Below are 21,667 nucleotides of genomic sequence, written 5' to 3'. Positions count from 1 at the left end.
CAACCTTAGGAAGAACGCCCAATGCTTTTAGTCTTAGTTCCATTTTTTAGCCATTAACCTTATGAAAAACGCCCAATGCTTTCAGTCTTGGTCCCACTTCCTAGCCATCAACTTAAGGAAGAACGCCCAATGCTTTTAGTCTTAGTCCCATTTCTTAGTCCTCCACCTTAGGAAGAGCGCCCAATGCTTCTAGTCTTAGTCCCATTTCTTAGCCACCAACCTTAGGAAAAGTGTTCAATGCTTTTAGTCATAGTCACATTACCCAATCCTCAATCTTAGGAAGAGTGTCTACTATATCTTTCAGTCTTAGTCCCATTTCTTAGTCCTCCACCTTACGAAAAGCATCTAATGATTTTAATCTTAGTCCCAATTTCTCAGCTATCAACTTGAGGAAGAACGCCCAATGTTTTTAGTCTTAGTCCCATTTCTTAGTCCTCCACCTTAGGAAGAGCGCCCAATGCTTCTAGTCTTAGTCCCATTTCTTAGCCAACAACCTTAGGAAAAGTGTTCAATGCTTTTAGTCATAGTCACATTACCCAATCCTCAAAGGAAGAGTGTCTACTATATCTTTCAGCCTTAGTCCCATTTCTTAGTCCTCCACCTTACGAAAAACGTCTCATGCTTTTAATCTTAGTCCCATTTCTCAGCCATCAACTTTAGGAAAAGCGTCTAAGCTTTTCGTCTTAGTCACATTTCTTAGCCCTCAACCTTAGGATGAGCGCCGAATGGTTTTAGTCTTAGTCCTATTTCTTAGTAATCAACCTTAGGAAGAACACCCAATGCTTTAGCCTTAGCCCTATTTGTTAGTCATCAACCTTAGGAAGAACGCCCAATGTTTTAGCCTTAGCCCCATTTGTTAGCCATCAACCTTAGGAAAAACGCCCAATGCTTTATCCTTAGCCCAATTTGTTAGCCATCAACCTTAGGAAGAATGCCTAAACTTTTAGCATTAGTCCCATTTCTTAGCTATCAACCTTAAGAATAATGCCCAATGCTTTTGGCTTTAGTCCCATTTGTTAGCCATCAACTTTAGGAAGAATGCCCAATGCTTTTGGCTTTAGTCCCATTTCTTAGCCATCAACCTTAGGACGAATGCCAATGCTTTTAGTATTAGTCCCATTTCTTAGCCACCAACCTTAGGAAGAGCGCGCAATGCTTTTAGTCTTAGCCTCATTTCTTAGCCATCAATCTTATGTACAGCATTCAATGCTTTTAGTCTTAGCCCCATTTGTTAGCCATCAATGCTTTTAGTCTTAGACCCATTTCTTAGCCACTAACCTTAGGAAGAGCACCGAGTATTTATTTTTACTTGACTGCTGCAAACTATGCCGTGAATACTGGGATTATACCTTACAAACCAATCCCTGATCAATTTCTTTCCATGTCATCTCCTCTCGTATACATTTTTTTTCAAAACAAAAGACCAAAGACTACATACTTTGCCCCTCCTGTGGACGCCCATGGCTGTTGTGTAAGACATGGCCAGCATATCCAAAATTCTAATTACTCTTATATTGTGTTACTAAGACACGTATGAGCATGGGAGAGCTTCTTCGTGGCTAAGTGGTTAGTGTACGCGGCTTTGTTGTGGGAGATTCGGGTTCGATTCTAGGGGAGAACTCATGTGGTTCGGATTCCATGTTAATCAGTAGGTCCACGTCTCATACGTATAGCCTCACTGCTGAAAGGGAGGCTAACATCAAACTGAACTCAACATGGAAAAAGTAACCGATTTAAAAATACAACAGTACTCACCAACACAGACTCAGAAGGACACAAAAGATGCACAATGTTAACGTCGCTTACCTGCAAAGATAAAAATATAGGAATTAAATAATCAAATGTGTGAAATTAATTTGAGAAATATGTAAGATGTATTCAAGAAATATTATCATTTTATAAATATATAGGATGAATTCAAGAAATGTTATCATTTTATACATATATAGGATGTATTCAAGAAATGTTATAATTTTATACATATATAAGATGTACTCAAGAAATGTTATCATTATGGAAATACATAGGATGTACTCAAGAAATGTTATCGTTAAACGGGCATGTTTTTAGATTTTTTTAAAAAAGGATCGAAATGGCTATAGTAGGTTCAATGTTTATATTTACTTTCAAAGCATGCCGATATTGTAAAAATCAAGAAGTTTCGTAACAACATATCCAAAAGATGACAGAAAAACCAGAAGCGTCATTAAATATCCTGTATCATCCAGGGAGGGGAGAGGAGAAAAAATCTCTCCTCTAACGTAAGTATAATGATCGTACGAAATCGTGGAGCTTGACCTAGACCTACCGAATTCACCAGCCAATAGAACACGAAGGCGTGTTCCAGACGTCAACCCCTATCTACTTTTTCAATGTCGTTCTTCGCGCTTTATTTAAGAATATCTAAGGGTACGGTGTTGTCAGATTGCCGCTACGTTTCGTTTTGTTTATATTTTTATTGTTTGTTGATGTTGTTTTGTAGTTTTGCTATTATTATTGCTGCCGTTTAATAATTGTTCAAATAATTATTAGTGTTTATGTTATAGTTCTTTAAGTGTTTTTTGTTTGTCACTCGTTCGCCATATCCTCTAAGTTTAGCAATATTGTTCGTGCAATTGTCTTCTTTCACGTTAGGAAGGCACCTCCACGAATCGTACCGAATTTTTCCGTTGCATCACACTTGAAGCAAGCAGTTCTACAATTGGCGTAGAGCTCAAGTTTCATAAGTCCTTGCGGTCGCTATAGATTTATTTTATTTATTTATTCATATTTGTGGACATTTACCTGCATGCATGGCCTTAAACCCGTCACGTATGGGGGATGGTCTCCGTCGGCAAGCACACTATCTGAGGAAGAAGGTATTGGTTTGGGATCCGAGTGTGAACGACGAAAACACAGGAGAAAACTCATTCAGGATGGCTGGTCTGAGAAAGTTGTTACATCCTTTCGACCGAATGTCCGTACTGAAAATCGAACCTGGTATCGCTCGGATCCAAAACAAGAGCGTCAGCGACCATGCTATGCGGGGATACCTGTTATAAACAGAGTTTAAATCCTTTCATAAGTATATTACTACAGTGATCGCAAGGAGTCGTGACGTTTGACCTAGATCTACTAATTTCACCACCCAATGGAACGCAAAGGCGTGTCCCGGTCGTGTAACCCGACGCATTAAATTTTGCCAGTGTTATTTCTTGTATAATACGAAGAACACCTCCTCCAGAGCGCAGTGCTGTCGGATTGCTTTTATAAGTTTCGTTTTGTTATCATTGTCGTTGATTTATATTTTTACAATTATTATTGTTGTCCACTTAATTCAAACAATTGAGTTGATTTTGAGTTTAACGGTCCCTGTCAGCAGCGAGGATATATGAAACGGGACCTGCTTATTAACGTGGAATCCGAACAACATTAACTCCCGCCGGGAATCGAACCCGTGTCTTCTACGCCAAAGACGCATACGCTAACCGCTTAGTCATGAAGGAGCTCTTAATTTGAACAATTGTTAGTGTTCATATTATATAGTTCTTTTTAAGTCCTTTTTTTTGTCGCTCATTTGCTCATGTCCTCTAAGTTTGGCAAAACGCTGTTGATGTACATCTGCTGATTCACTGTTCCTCAAATGTGCGTTCGAAAGGCAACTCCACGAATCATGCCGAATTCTTCCGATCTATCACACGTAAGAGCAAGCAATGCTATGATTCAAGTAGAGGCCATGCTTCACGAGTCATCGCGGCCATTATAGGGCTTCCTGACTTTCAGAATGAAAAACCGGGACATCCTCTGACAATTTACACTATAATCATAGTGAACTTACTTTTCTGTTGAATATCAGAATTAATTAAAAACAAAATATGTCCATCAAAACCAAGTGACAGAGAACAGAGTATCGATTTCTCAAAGAGCTGTACTTTTTGGAGGAAATCCGGGATATTTGGATTGTTTAAAAAAATTCTGGAGGCAGGAGGAAAGACGATGTGTAATCAGGACGGCCCTGGCTAAACCTGGACATCTGCAAGCCCTATATATTACTATACTATTAATTGACCTTTAAACGCCCATTGACGCAACTGGTGCGTGAAGGCTTTAAACCTCAATAGCTCAGCCCCTAATTAAGCTAGTCAGATAATTTTGTTATCAGTGTGTTTCTGAAGGATGAAGCTTTCCGCTGATATACTGTATATTTTAAGGGGATATCACAGGGGAGGAGCAGGGTAAATTTCGCGTTTATTATTATTATTATTATTATTATTATTATTATTATTATTATTATTATTATTATTATTATTATTATTATTATTATTATTATTTTGCATCAGATATTTTTCAGGTGCCATTTTCTCTTGAAGGAAGAGGAAAAAAGAGTAACTAACATCATCAAGCAAAGTAAGCCCCCAAAATTCTATTTTTTCATATCTTTTTAAAGGATGCTTTGTTCCTTGTTCTTCTACGAATCTTTCACTTAAGAGTTGGAATAAGTTTTGAATCAAACTAATTATGTTGAAATTCTACCGATTTTATTTTATTTATTTTTTTTTTAAATCTAAGAACATCTGTTTTATAAGAGGACCAGACCGATCCGTATTGTTTATCTTATATTCCAAATTCCTCGTTATCATGTTAACGCTCTGATACTATGCGTTACGCAATGTGTATACTATTAATCAAACACCAATTGAGAGAGTGGATTATGTTACTGATCTTGGAGTCACTCTGCAGTCAAACCTATCATTCGATATTCATGTCAACAGAGTAATTGGTGAGGCCTTTAGGAATCTTGGCTTTGTGATGAGATTAGGAGGTGATTTTTCTAATACTAATGCTCTCAAAACATTATACACTGCCTATGTACGGTCTAAGGTGGAATATGCAGCGATAATATGGGGTTCTAATAGTAAGAAATATATAAATAAAATCGAAAACATTCAAAATAAATTTGTGCGCTTTTTGACATATAAAGAAACAGGTATATATCCAAAATTTGAGAACTACGAAGGTCTTCGAAACAAATATTTATTACAATCTCTTGAAAGCAGAAGAAGTCATTTCATATTATCTTTCTTACATAAAATAATTCATGGTGCAATAGATTCAGAATATTTGTTATCAGAAATCAAAATTCGCGTCCCACATAGAGCAACGAGACCCCATAATGACATATTCCATCTCTCAGCGCAAAGGACTAATGCATTAGATGTATCGCCTGTCAGAAAAATGTGTATATTGTATAATAAGATGTCACAAGAACACCCAGATATAGATATTTTTAGTTACAAACAAAATTTTCATTCTACATAAATTTGTTGTATCCTGTATATCGTGCTATTTGTATTTTAACGTATACTTTACTTTCATATTATTATTTTATTATATGTGTATCTTAGAGTGTATTATAACAGAATTGAGGTCATATTAATATGTTATTATATATGTATTTTAAAGTGTATTAAATACACTTTACAATAAGGGAAAACTGTAATTAGGCATTTGCCTGTTGTTTTTCCGAAATAAATAAATAAATAAATAAATAAATACTGTTCTCAAACAAACTGTATTTGATCTTGGAGTTGAGTTGATTTTGAGTTTAACGTCCCGTTCAGCAGCGAGGCTATATGAGACGTGGACCTACTGATTAACGTGGAATCCGAACCACATGAGCTCCCGCCGGGAGACGAACCCGGGCCTCCCACGCCAAAGACGCGTACGCTAACCGCTTAGCCACGGAGGAGCTCTATTTGATCTTGGATATTATATGGTTACAGTAAATATCCATTTAATTCCCAACCCTGTCACTGCTTGGAATTCCAACATCTTTTAATATTATCAAGAAATTATTGTATGAATACAGTAAATATCCAGTCAATTCCCAACCCTATCATCACTTGCAATTCCAACATCATTTCACAATTTCGGCTAATAAGAAAATAATAATTCCAAATTAGAATATTTTCTGTCTCGTCTTAACTCGACTTCAGCACACGGAGCTTTTTTCCTTCTATGTGCTTCATTGTCAATCCCTCGCCTAAACTACTTTCTACGGTGCTTTCCATCTTGGAATGAGACTCCACTGCTGAAGAAATATGATTATATCCTCAAAATGGGTCTGGAGTCAATTTTGAACTGCTTCTTGAGTGACGAATCTTGGATGCAAGCATCCTTACCTGTTGGATTAGGAGGCCTTGGTATTCGACGAACCGTTGATATGGCGATTCCTACCGTTTTAGTGTCCTACTACGGATCCCTTCCTTTAATCGAGGCTCTCCTTCCTCAAGGCTACCACCTGGACCCAGATGGGATAATTGAACTGGAACACATGTTACCAAATGGATAAATATAGCAGATACGGACCTTCCAGAAATCAGCAAAAGAGGTTCTCAGGCATCTTGGTACAAACCAATAGCAGTACATTTCCATAAACTTCTTTTACAATCCGTTTCTGTTCCAGAGGATAAAGCTAGACTTCTTGCTGCGTCATCTTCCCATGCTGGTGCATGGTTAAATGCGTTACTTTCGCCCCAATTAGGTCTTCACATGTCTAATGAAACCTTTCGAATCGCAGTAGCCCTAAGACTAGGTTCAGCTGTTAGTGAGCCACATCGCTGTCCAGCTTGCGGGGATCAAGTTACCCAACGCGGCCTGCATGGCCTCTCATGCATGAAAAGCAAAGGCAGAAACACCAGACATTCATCTGTTAATGACATCATTTTGCGAGCCCTCACGACGGCAGGAATTCCTTCCATTCGTGAACCTTCAGGCTGTTGTCGTTCCGATGGTAAACGACCTGATGGCATGACATTAATACCTTGGATGAGAGGCAAATCTCTAGTATGGGATTTTACATGTTCGGACACATTCGCCCATTCAAGCCTCCCATTGACCGTTGTGAATGCTGGAGAAGTTGCTAGACCTAGAGAGGCAGAAAAGGAAAGGAAATACAATAATCTCCTTGATAAATTTATATTTGCTCCAATAGCTATCGAGACCAGTGGAGCATGGGGCTCTAGAAGCCTTGATTTTATTAGAGAGGTAGGCAGACACATATCTATCGTTTCTGGAGATGTTCGTTCAGCATCCTTCTTATTCCAACGTATATCTACTGCAGTCCAACCTGGCAACGTTTCGTCAGTTCTTGGTACGTTCCCGCCTGGAAAGGAACTGGAGGAGGTGTTTCTTCTCTAGTACAACAGATACAAGCGAAGAATGGAATAATAAAAATAATAGAATGTATATATTTTGATTAACTAAATTGATTTCCTTTTTCTTTTGAGCATGTCTATTAATATAAATATATAAATATAGGTGTATATACTACTACATTACTATTATGCAATTTCGTACATGAATTGACCCATGTAAATGTATACTTATTGAAGATTAAATAATTGTTCATAAATTGAATTATTACACTAAAAGATATGTTACTATTAAATAACTTAGAAACTAATTATTTGCTGAGAAAAACTATATATTTTCATTAAAATTCAACACGTGTTACAGTTTCACCAACTAACTCTTTGGCTTCATCAGACACTATGTGATACAGGATAACTGTACAATCATATATACATAAAACAGCTAAGTTATCTTTCTTCTGATTGGCTACTGGCAGCATCAAATCCCTTTCAACTATACTTATTTGAAAATTTCTATACAGATGCATTCTATTGTTGCTAATTACACAAAATAAAGATTTTAACTAATTTAAACTAACAACTAATTAACTTAAACAATTAAGTAATTAATTACAACTGTAGAATTTTAATGAAAACTAGCTCAACCTGCGCTCTCTACACAGCGCATCATTCGCATATGAAAATAAATCTCCTTCTCATTCCTCACAACATATGTACATGTCCCTTTACAGACAAGTGAAAGACGTCTTGATAAAAAAAAAAAAAAAAAAAAAAAAAAAAAAAAAAAAAAAATCAGCAAGGGATATCATAAAGGGGAGATATTTCCGATTATTTTTTCTCAATATCTCGCACCGTTTGCAAGATTTGAACCTACTTCCGGTTAGAGTTTCTAATTCATGTATGACCAGAGTGTTTTTTCTTTCTTCTTGCATGCAGTATGTAATAAGCAAATACATTACATATACAATTAATTATAATGTCAGTTATATATGGTGTTCATTGGGCAAAACACACAAAAAATAGATTTATCTTACACTCGAGAAATAGTTATCCTTCTTTTTTCATTATTATTTGACAATGAAACAAACGCCTGAGACATATACAACCCTAATATACAACAATGTGGTGTTGGAATGTATAACGCATAGGATATGATGCTTTAGTTTCTTTAAATTCCAACGCTTTCAGTAAAGTCTAAAAAATGTAATAAAGAAATAATGACCATGTTTTTTTTAAAATATTCAATTAGAACTGGACAATCTACGCAAAATTTCCAATCGATCAGTGAAAACGTCATCTTTCTAGAGCCTGTAGTTTCCGAGATTTCATTGTCGAAAGGATTGACCACAAACATATAAACGTCATCAACATATAGTTTAAAAGAACTCGGAAGATGAAAGCACAATTCACATGCATTGATTTTAGAGAAGGCTTATTAAAATACAAAGGCTTTGAATAATAATTTTATATCATAAACTTTATGAAAAAGATATATTTAACTAATTTAGACTATTTAAAGTACAAATACTTAAAATGTTTGTCTCTGTTAAACGTGAAATCACACATAACCATAAATGAAAGATTTGAAAGCCAAAGTTATAGGTTGGAGCTCAGGCGCTCTTAATTGCTATTATAGCATTTTAATAGATATATATAGTTATATATATAGTTTTGCTCAGCAAGTAATTAGTTTCTATTTAATTATAACAAATCAAAGCTTCTATTTATGGAAAATATGTTACTAATTTCTCTAATACAGAAAAATGGTAAAAAAAAAAAAAGTCTTTTAAGATATGAAGAGCTATTTTGAAAATTATACAGTTAATTCTTTAGCTATATTTACAACTTCGCGTTCGGGTCTTGATGGTGGAAAAAGGAACACACAAAATTTACGTTTATCAGATTACGAGCGTGAACGTGGTGGGAAGAAAACTTTGTTTTGATCTACTATCAAGTTATTTGGAATGAACCATAGCGACAGTAAAGAAAATACATTAACACACCGACTAAAGTTTATCTCAAGAGAAATATGGGATGGATAGAAGTGCTTGCTGGCAAAGAGTTCGCAATATACTAAACAAAAAACAACGATATAGAATTACCAGCCATAACTAGAAACACTTGTTGAGAGAAAAGGCTATATTTAGAAACTAGCAAAGTTACTAAAGAGATGTTTCGCAGCACCACAAGCAACAAAGTACAATACTCTGGCTGGCTGCCATTTGCTACAATAAAAAAACAAACAAAAAATATCTCTTTACTATATTCGCTTTGAAAATACACAGCGATATAAAATTCTACAATAAGTCCACAAAGATGAGACATGCAAATTAAAAAAAAAAAAAAACATTATTGAGCTGTAAACAAAGATATGGGTGACTGTACAACCTCATGTGTAGTTTTCGAGAAAAACTTCTTTTTTCTAACGTTAAAAATGGTTGTTGTATGACAAGCTATTACGTGGAAAAATGTCACTGAAGTAAAGTATAATCGCGTATAATTCAATATGAGACTAACACTACGCCACAAGACACAGCATGGTTAATGATACATAGCCCAAATTCACCAAGTTCTTCAATATGAGACTAACAACGCCACAATACACAGCAAGGTTAATGATATATAGCCCAAAATCATCAAATTCTTCAATATGAGTCTAACAACGCCACAATACACAGCAAGGTTAATGATGTATAGCCCAAAATCATCAAATTCTTCAATATGAGTTTAACAACGCCACAAGAGACAGCAAGGTTAACGATATATAGCCCAAAATCATCAAATTCTTCAATATGAGTTTAACAACGCAACAATACACAGCAAGGTTAATGATATATAGCCCAAAATCACCAAGTTCTTCAATATGAGACTAACATTACGCCACAAGACACAGCATGGTTAATGATGCATAGCCCAAATTCACCAAGTTCTTCAATATGAGACTAACAACGCCACAATACACAGCAAGGTTAATGATATATAGCCCAAAATCATCAAATTCTTCAATATGAGTTTAACAACGCAACAATACACAGCAAGGTTAATGATATATAGCCCAAAATCACCAACTTCTTCAATATGAGACTAACATTACGCCACAAGACACAGCATGGTTAATGATATATAGCCCAAAATCGCCAAGTTCTTCAATATGAGACTAACAACGCCACAATACAAAGATAGGTTAATAATATATAGCCCAAAATCACCAAGTTCTTCAATATGAGACTAACACTAAACCACAAGACAGCATGGTTAATGATACATAGCCCAAAATCACCAAGTTCTTCAATATGAGACTAACAACGCCACAATACACAGCAAGCTTAATAATATATAGCCCAAAATCATCAATTTCTTTAGTATGAGCCTAACAACGCCACAATGCACAGCAAGGTTAATGATGTATAGCCCAAAATCATCAAATTCTTCAATATGAGTTTAACATCGCCACAAGAAAAAAATGAAATGAAATCTTTAAGTTTTACGTAACACGGTTATGCCGGTTAGACTAAAGGAGACGGTGATAATGAGAGATGAGTGAAATGGTGGAATGAAGAAAGTGGGAGGAAACGGGAGAACCCCGAGAAAACCCACGAGCACGGTGTTTGTCCACCACAAAGCTCACTTGGCGGGGGCTGGGATCGAACCCGGGACCCCAAGCACCAGAGGTGAACGCTCTACCACTGAGCCACCGCGCCCCCAACAACGCCACAAGAGACAGCAAGGTTAATGATATATAGCCCAAAATCATCAAATTCTTCAACACGAGTCTAACAGCGCCACAATACACAGTAAGGTTAATGATATATAGCCCAAAATCACCTAGATCTTCAATGTGAGACTAACAACACCACAATACACAGTATGGTTAATAACATATGGCCCAAAATCTCCAAGTTCTTCAATACGAGGCTAACAATGCCACAATACACAGCATGGATAATTATATATGGCCAAAAATCACCAAGTTCTAAAATATGAGACTACCAACGCTACAACACACAGTATAGTTAATGATATATAGCCCAAAACTATAAAGTTCTTATATATGAGACTAACAACTCCACAATATGCAGTATAGTAAATGATATATAGCCCAAAATCCATTTGATGTTTCACCGTTAGTATCATCAACACCACCGTCCGAGGATGCCAAATTCCTGGTAGATATTGTTACTTTTAGCTGCTGACGTGCGGCACCCCGTTAAATATGGGGGTCCGTTTCACCCGTAGTAGATCAACACCACCGTTCGGGTATGCCGAACTCCAGGTATGGTGATTCCACCAGAAAGCATGTTATCCAAGAATTCTCCGTGTTTACGCTGCATCCTGTCGTAAATCTACAATGATATTTTGTCATGTATCTCGCTCTTACTCATAAACTTATCAAACTTCAAACCTTCCGTTACACATATCAACATCATGTATAAATTTCTTATCAACAAACTCGCAAATACGGTCGCCGACGACAAGTTTCCAGAAGCCTACCCACTGGTCTAGTGATTACAGGTTCAATTTCTGGTGGGAGAGCATATGTGGAATTTTAACGCTCTTCGATACTTCTGTGTTCGTGTCCCTGTCGTGTTAAGTACAAAAATTGTAAAAAAGAGTGAAATTTTGAGGAAAATTCGGTGAATTAAGAAGCTGAAAAATGTTTGATTAATCAGTTACTTTTAAACACAAGTGGTTAGCGCGTGATCCCGAGTTCGAATCTTAGGAGAGCATAAAAAATTTAATTTCTCTATCACTAACTTCCATGAATTATCCGTCTCCTTTAATCTAAAGGGTATAACCGACAAACGTTAAACCAGTACATACACACATACACATACACACACACACACACACACACACACATATATATATATATATATATATATATATATATATATATATATATATATATATATAGTGTGTGTGTGTGTATATATACTGGTTTAACGTTTATATATATCGTGTGCGTTTGTGTGTAAAATTTCATTTCAGTCGCTATATTTGATTTTCTTATGTTCGGAGTCCCACAAGGATCTCTGTTTTCACCATTATTTTATTATCTTTCGACAACAGATTTTCCACAGCTATTTGCAAATGCTCATTTGTTGCACTACATGGATAATGCACCTTTCTCTCTCTCTCTCTCTCGGAGTTTGATACAATAGATCAATATCTCACGCCAGGAAGCAATCAATTGATTTACCACCACCTGGTGTTATAAATGTAATCTCAGAATGAACGCAAACTACAACTCAAGCCATAGTTTAGTTTACATATCCCAGCGTAAACGTTCCAACGTAAGCCAGTATCATTCACTGCTATAATTAAATATTCACGATACTACGAGAAAATTCTGAATAACATAGGTTTTGTTATAACGTGTTTTTGTTTTTACACACATTTACGATTTGATAGTGGGTATGCAAATTCAATTTTTTAAAAAATACCACAAACGCTGTGCCTAGGTAAATAGCAGGTATGTATATAGATCAAAATACTGTATAAGTCAAGTCGAGTATTTAATTATGATAATTGCAATTGAAAAACGGAAGCCAGATGAACCTGGTTCGATCCCAATCATGTTAATTTTGTGGTGAATAACCTCGTGTTCGTGAATTTTTTTCAGGTTCTCCCGTTTCCTTCCACATCCTCATTCTACCAATTCCTCAATTAATTATTCTCTTCCATCAATCCAAACACTTATGTCCGTCTCCTTTATCCTGCAGAACGTAACGCTGGAACGTAAAACTAAAAGATTTCATTTTTAAATTTTTGATTAATAAATGCATTCTTTTTAATATCACTTTCAGTAATGTGTTCAGAAGGACTTTATATCTCTATATGTCTCGAGCTTGCAACTGAATTCTTCACTAATTAGTGTTGTAGAAGACCCATTAAGATAATACATGCTTCTACCTTGAAGAACACTGCTTCAATTCTTGACGCTGATTCTTTTTCTTCGAAAGATCTTATTCCAGAGAAGAAGATGAATGTAGCTTACACATAATTGAAAAAAAAAATTCTCTGCCACTGGTTTCTAACACATTGATACCCCCAACAGAGAATGTCCCAGGCAGTACTTGCGCTAATTATCCAAGTACGTTCTAGTTTGGCTTTAAAATTTTGAATAACACTTCCTGGTACTAATTCTTACTGATTACTAGAGGTAAATAAATTCCAAGTTGGACAAGTAAATAAGTTGTCTTTACACTACCCTTGTAAATGTGTACTATGCAACACGCTATACACCACGGAACATTTCCATCATGATGTCAATCTAACAACGGTTTCCTCACGAATCTCCAAACTGCGAAATTAGTCTTGATAAGGTGGGATGGACAGGGAAAAAGTGTTCAGTCGATGGGAAAGGTGCTTTTAATTGGATAGGAAAGGGTGCATAGCAATAGTTACGATAGGGTGATATAATTTGACCAATCAAAAATAAAATAATTTAATTTTTATTCTTCGTTGTTACATAATTAAAATAAAAAAAGGAAAAAGAAAAATCTGTAATGGCAAATCAATCCAAGTTGTTTTCTTATATAACTAACTCTATGGCCTATGGAACTAGAGGTTCAATGCCGCATTCACAAAAGCTCTCCACTGACTTCTATCCTTAGCCAACTGGATCCAGTCTCTACTTTGTATTCCTATTTCTGCGAGATCCATCTTAATATTGTACTTCCATCTGGACCTAGGTCTTCCTAATGGTCGTTTTCCGAATGGATTTCCATTAAAAACTTCGAAAGCATTCCTACTTTTTTTTTCCATTCTGGCTACATGGCCTACCTACCTGCGCTTCCTAGACTTGACGACATTAATTATGTTTGATAAACAGTATAAATTATAAAAACATCAAAAATATTATTAAACTAATCTAACTGATTCATATTCCACTAAATTACAGCAAAACAACTTACATATAATAAAAATATTAATTGGTGAAAATTTCAGCTAAATAACTATAAGAACAGAAATTTGAAAAAGTTACTGAAATTACATGAAAAATATATGGGACAAATTCGTTACTATTCAAATCTATGAACGGATCCATTTACATAATTAAAACTAGGTATAAGCCAATTGAGAATGCTCCAAGAGCATGGCCAAAACGAACTTTAAAAAATTATTTTTTTCTTATTATCTTCTACAGGCTTTATACTAATTGGTCTAAATACTTTATTATTATACTCATTAAACGATTCTTAAATATATGTATCCATTTATAATTTCCTTGAGTACTAAAATTGTTTTCACATGTTTTCTTTAAGAGTTCTGTTAAAACGTTCTACGATATGTTGTTTTACGAAGAGACATGCTCAAAATGGAGGGCTCAAAATCGCAAAATATCATCTCTGTATGGCTTATGGTTCCCGAGATCATTAAGTATTCTGCCTTTCGGCAGGTCTTGGGAATAATGAGGATTTTTTTTTCAATTTTAGGTATAGCTCCTTAGATCTTCCAAAACCCAAATATTTTTGGCCAGTATCTTGGGAACGGTGGCCACCAGTTACTATTTGATACCAAAATGTTCACCATCCTCTTGGGTATTGATAACACCAATATGATCTTTCTATGACTTACGGTTCCCGAGAAATGGCTCCTTAAATCTCTCGAAATCGGAACATTTGTTGGCCAATATCTCGGGAACGGTGGCCAGTTGACCAGTGGCCACCAGTTACTAACTGATACCAAACTGTTCACCATCCTCTTGGGTATTGACAACACCAATATGATTTCTCTATGACTTACGGTTCCCGAGAAATGGCTCCTTAAATCTCTCGAAATCGGAACATTTGTTGGCCAATATCTCGGGAACGGTAGCCAGTTGACCAGTGGCCACCAGTTACTAATTGATACCAAACTGTTCACCATCCTCTTGGGTATTGATAACACCAATATGATCTCTCTATGACTTACGGTTCCAGAGATATGGCTCCTTAAATCTCTCGAAATCGGAACATTTTTTGGCCAATATCTTGGGAACGGTGGCCAGTTGGCCAGTGGCCACCAGTTACTATTTGATACCAAAATGTTCACCATCCTCTTAGGCATTGATTTAAAACCAATATGATCTCTCTATGACTTACGGTTCCCGAGATATGGCTACTTAAATCTCTCGAAATCAGAACTTTATTGGCCAATATCTCGGGAACGGTGGCCAGTTGGATAGTGTGACCACCGGTTACTATTTGGCACCAAAATGTTTACCATCCTCTTCGGTAGTAATCAACACCAATGTCATCTCTTTATGGCTTACGGTTCCTGAGATATGGCTTCTTAAATCTCCGGAAATAGGAACTTTTTGGTGAATATCTCGGGAACGATAAGAGTGACGAGAAATTTTCCATCACTTGTTTGAGATAGTTTTTGATGCTGTATCGAATGAAGGGCTCAACATTGAAAAATTCGTAATTTAACAAACACACACAGACATAGAGAATTCAGTAACGAAATTTCTAAATTCCGTTGGCAAGGTATAAAAGTGAAATACTATAGAATACAAAATATAGTTCGCTAATATGAGGAAAATTATGATTACCTAATATACGTAGATTCCTACAGATAGTAGGGATTGAAACACAAATAAACTATTATAGTATACGGAGTTAGCATTGTACACTATACAACAAAAATATTTTCTTTCCGCCTATTAGACAGGATATAAAACAAAGGAAAAGAAAATTACATGAAAACACAGAATAATATAAAACACTAATGTAAATGATCTTCCTGTAGGAAATTTACAAACGCATCGTAACATAAAGAAGGTATTCAAGTTGACAGATGCATATAATTATATTTCACTTAACTATTGTCTTTAAAACAGCTAAAAAATATAAATAAGTACGTTTTCCGCTTTTTCTTCTACAATCTCGATGACCCTCATCCGTTTACAACTTTTTGTTACTTTATAATAAAGAAGAAAAATAACTACTACAATTTATCCTTTTAAGCTTTCGAGCTAAAAATCGGTGACCCACAAGGCAGCACATTGGGACCACAACTTTATTATTTCTTTTCACTATGGGGTAAAAGGTTATGATTAAGTCAGGGTAAAACGTACCATTTAATCAAATCACAATAATAGTTCAGAAAAGGAAGGAAAATATAACAGAAACAATACAATAAGAACAAAATAATAATAGAACCATGAGATCTTTTCAAACTTAGCCATCCGTGTATAGATGGAAAGCAACAAAAAACATTTGAAGCATCTGTCTCTAGGAGAAACTTCCCTTTTTTGTTTACGGTACTTGGCAATGTACCAGAAAATGTTTCTGTTCGCACATCCGTTTTGTCTACGTCGTTTATAGCTTAATATTATTTTTCCTGAACGACTACGCAAAGAAGCCATATAAAGGAGAGGATATCAAGAAAGGAAGGCGGAAAGAAAAATATGTATTTCGCTCCAATTTATCAACAACCCTCCGCTAAATCCCACTAGATCCTTCCCCTCCCATGTTGACTACTATACTTTTAAACTAATATAGAAGAAAAGCAGTTTTTGTGATGGTATCTTTATTTTAAAACTTTAACGATATTAGTTTCTTTCTTTCTCCAACTCCCGTGTACTTTTTATTGCTTTGGGAAAGAAATACTTTAACCAAGTATAGAACAAAATAAGAAGTCAAGTTAATCAAAATCTGTATTGGTTTAAATACATATTTTGTTCTTTGGCACAAAATCTGATGTGACTGGTTCTCTTAATTCATTTTTACTGGAGTTCCTTCTGAATGGTGCTCATTTTGTCTTCGAAAATGCAGCTCTCTTTTAAAGGTTAACGTCCTACGATTATGCATCAAAGTTAAAGGATAGTGATGATGATAATAATGATCGAAATGATAGAATCAAGAAAATAGAAAAAAGGGGAGAACCCACATTATTTGTCCACTATAAACCCTACTTGGCGAAAGCTGGAATCAAACCAGGGTCCTTACGCACTAGAAGTGAGTTATCTATCACTTAGCCACCTTGAGCACTTCGTTGCTTGGAATCCGGAATGGTGGAAAGCGACAGGTATCCTGAAAGAGCCAGCCCTAATTAAGATACAGGTAAATTACCAGCGTCAGTCAGCAAAGAGTTCGGGAGTTATGGACCTATTTAGCATAGGAATCTAGTTCTTGAACCTTCCTTTTGATATTGAAGGATAATGTTCCTTGTAAGACAACAATCAATTTTCTCATAACTGTTTATATTTCAATTTTCGGGCCTTTCTTTTGATAATGAAAGATAATAAAGTACTAACAGATGATTCAATTTTCACATCACTACTTGTAATTCAATTTTTGGGCCTTCCGTTTGATATTAAAAGATGGTGTCCCTTGTAGCACATGATTCAATTTTTCCATTTCTATTTGTGATTTAACTTTTGGACCATCGTTTTGATATTGAAAGGTTGTGAGACATCATTCAATTATTCCCATTACTAGTAATGATTCAACTTCTAATCTTTTCTTTAGGTACTGAAAGGTAATGTCCTTTGTGAGATATGATTCAATTTTCCCATTACTAGTAATAATTCGATTTCCGAACCTTTCCTTTGATACTGAAAGGTAATATCTTTTGTGAAATATCATTCACTTTTCCCATTACTGTTAACGATTCAACTTCTAGGCCTTTCTTTTGATACTGAAATACAATGTCCCTTATCAGATATCATTCACTTTTCCCATTACTATTAACGATTCAACTTCTAGGCCTTTCTTTTGATACTGAAATGCAATGTCCCTTATCAGATATCATTCACTTTTCCCATTACTATTAACGATTCAATTTCTAGGACTTTCTTTTGATACTGAAATGCAATGTCCCTTATCAGACATCATTCAATTTTTCCACTACTGAAAATGATTCAACTTCTAAGCCTTTCCTTTGATACTGATATCATTCAATTTTGTCCTTTGTGAGATATCATTCAATTTTCTCATTACTGTTAATGATTTAACTTCTAAGCCTTTCCTTTGATATTGAAAGGTAGTGTCCTTTGTGAAATATTATTCCATTTTCCCATTACTACTAATGATTACATTTCCGAGAATTTCCTTTGATATTGAAAGGTAATGCCTTTGAGAAATATCATTCAATTTTCCCATTACTGTTTATGATTCAACTTCTAAGCCTTTCTTTGGATATTAAAAGCTAATCTCCTTGTAAGATATCATTCAATTTTCCCATTATTTTTAATGATTCAACTTCCGAGCCTTCCTTTTGACATTGAAAGTTAGTGTCCCTTGAGCTCATTGTGCTAACCTACATCTTATATATATACACAGAAGAGAACCATCTTAATAGATCTGATAGTCGATGCGTTTAATACACGAAAAATAGGATTGTTAATCGTTGAAAAATTAATGCAACGAGTTGTACCAAAACGGAATATTTTGCTTGTCAATTTCAACTTTTCCTTGTTCCTCCCTCCATCTCACTTCCAATATTCAGTAATTCTACATGGTAATCAATCATCCAACTGACAGTTGCAGAAATGTTTTAAATTTATTAGCACACACAGAGAGAGAGAGAGAGAGAGAAAGATCAATAACATTGTCTGCTGCTATGTCTTTTGATTGACGTCTGCTGTGAAAGAATAATTAAGAGACACAATGGAGACGCTTCTTACTTTTAACCCAAGGACAACGGTGATAAAGGAAGGGTCATATTTCTTTTAAAGATTATTATTATTATTATTATTATTATTATTAAGTATTCTGCTTTTTGGCGGGTCCTGGGACTAATGAGGGTTTTTTTTTATTCTTCTTAATTTTCAGTTTGGGCCTGAAAATGTTTCTTCCATGTTTCTCTATTTTGAGATTCCTCTTTTAACTCCCAATATTTTCTTCTATTTTTCAAATCATCGATCAGTTGTGTTCTTCTTCTTCCTATTCCTCGCTTTCCTTCCACCTTTCTTTCTATGGTGGTACGAGGATGACAATTCCTTCACAAGATGTGCCCAATGCAATTGGCCTTTCTACGAAGGATAGTGGCTGGAAGCGTCCTCTTCTCTCTTATCCGTTCTAAAACGTCTTCTTTTATTACTCTTTATGTCCATTTTATCTTCTCCATCTTTCTCCAACACCACATTTCCAACCTCTCTAAATGTTTTTTTTCGTTAATTTTCCAAGTGTTTGAATCATATATAGCACTCGACCAATTTCTTTCTTAGTTCAACATTAAATCTGCTAGTTAAGAGTGACCTTTTTTTTTTTTTTTTTTTTTTTTTGAATGATTCTTGGGGCTATGGCAATTCTCGATTTGATTTCTCTGGTGCAGTACGCGTCTTCAAGCTGTCTGCGGCAGGGCCCCTTCTCTATGTCTCACATAACGATTTGGGGTCCTCTGATGGATTGGGCCCCCCGCAATGCGGGGTCTGCGGAGGCTTTATTTACGCCCCTGGCTGAAATCCAAGCAGACTCTGAATACCAAAAAGTACACCCTTCTTAGTACAGAGCTAATACGACACTAACTAATCACATTACTAACCCTTGATTAACGAATTCACTCTGAATATTGTCCATTAAGTCTAGGAGGCAAGTCATGTAGCCAGAATGGAAGAAAGTAGGAACGCTTTCAAAGTTTTAACTGGAAGACCAATCGGAAGACGACTATTTGAAAGACTTTGGCGCAGATAGGAGGACAATATTAAGATTGATCTCGTGTAAATAGGAATACAAAGTAGGAAATGGATTCAATTGGCGGAGAGCTTCTGTGAACTACACATTGAACCTATGGGTTCCATAGGCCACAGAGTTAGTTACTAATATCGCTTCATGACCACCTGTAATGAGGGTTACGCGGGGCAGTTGCTCCTTTCGATTTTTGAAGGGTGTTGAGTCCTTGGAAATACGTGTCAAATGGTACTAATTTTCTCTCACATACTATGGTACTTAATTCATATTGACACTATAGTATTATTATTTATTTATTTGTACTGTATGTGCGTAAACATTTGTTGTTTTATACGTTGTATTATCTACACGTGTACAGTCATGTCCAAAATGATTGTCCCATATCTATAAGTTTCTTGTTGTGATAATATAATTTGATAATGATTTTGCAGGATACTTTTAGTACTGATATTATGTGTGTAATCGTAAAATGTATATTTGTGGTAAATTTCATAGGAAAAGAATTATAAATACGAAAATTACAATGAGTAAAACAAAATGTTGCTAAATGGACAAGAAAGTTTTATTTTCGTTTTATTGTTCTTATTTACTGCTCTTTTGACATGAAATTTACCTTATTTATAGATATACGACAATAATTTTGGACGTAAGTGTATAATCAAAGCGTGTCTATATTCGCGACTTTGTGTCAGGCTTTTGTCCCCTTGTTTAGAATTGGTCTTTGCTCCCGTTGGAATTAGTTTCTGATTCCGCTTGGAACAAAAAATCTGCGGACGTCCCTGTATCGTGCTTATTTCTTAAAAGTCTGGCAAACCACCTAATACTCAGCGGCGATGAACCAGTTAATCGCGATCGACTGTTTGGCCAGCTCTGCTACAGACCATCAAGATTACCGTAAAATGCAGAATATCATAATTTATCTATGAAAGATAACAACATAAATGGCTGAGGAAAAACGGAAGGAATAATTTTAAAAACTACAAATAATGGGTGTCCCACAGAGAACGCAGCTTTTGAAATGCCGCCATTTCTGTTATAGTTAGTTGGTAGCACTGAACGTTACACGATTTTCATTTGTTTCCTTTGTGGTTAGTAGTCGTGGAGTGGCGAATAGTGCATGATCTTCATCTGTTTTCTGTACGGATAGGAATTCACAACATTCACCAGATTTGAAGTAATTTGTTACTATGACAACACGTTGTTTCGTCGTGATGAGCCCCCATTCTTACCTGTACAGAAAACAGATGATGATCATTGTAACATTTCTCCAAGAAAAAAAAAAGACTTTAGTCTGGACACTGAAACAGCTGATTAGTTACTTCCGCATACAGTTAGCAACTATGATCTATGTTAGTAGGTCAGGTTCAATGAACATTGTGCTTCGTTTGTTCATCGAGAGTTAACAGCGCCACCTATGAACTGTGGTTGAAATGTCAACCCGCGATTAGCGTCAGAACAGAAGAAAAGGTAATCGTCGACGGATCTAAAATTACTCTTTGGAAATAAGAATACAAATTAGAAATCGTAATGGGTTTGTTAAATGGAATTAGAAGAAAATTTTGTGAATAGTGTTGGATATTAATTTAAGATCCGCTTGTGAAGTGGTGTGAAAGTAAAGCCTGAAATGTGAATAATTATATAATCATATTGTAAGTGTGTTTGATTGGCATGTTCAACGGAACCGTAAGTATGTTCTAAATTCTATCCTTTTTATTTTTGCGCCATTTTGGACCGATTAATACTTCGATTCCGGGGGATATGTTCATCGAATCACACGTAACTATTTCTTTAGTTATATTGAAATTAACCTATAAATTATTTGAAATATTTTTGGATTTAATATTGAAAGCTTTAAAATATTATTTGGACAGAAATAATTCATGGGCGTTAAATTGTGGAATTGTTCACACC

General features: G+C 35.5%; 1 protein-coding gene across 1 annotated transcript in view; it reads right to left on the bottom strand.

Annotated features, from left to right (window-relative positions):
• LOC145684280 (disks large 1 tumor suppressor protein-like) overlaps positions 1-21,667 on the bottom strand; it is a gene marked incomplete in the record, with an annotated part of 1,496,324 nt that overhangs the window by 545,241 nt on the left and 929,416 nt on the right.

The sequence above is a fragment of the Thermobia domestica genome, chromosome 4 (genome assembly GCF_964235325.1).
Source record: "Thermobia domestica chromosome 4, izTheDome1.hap1.1, whole genome shotgun sequence".
Taxonomy (NCBI): Eukaryota; Metazoa; Arthropoda; class Insecta; order Zygentoma; family Lepismatidae; genus Thermobia; species Thermobia domestica.
This window is presented reverse-complemented; position numbering and strand designations above follow the sequence as displayed.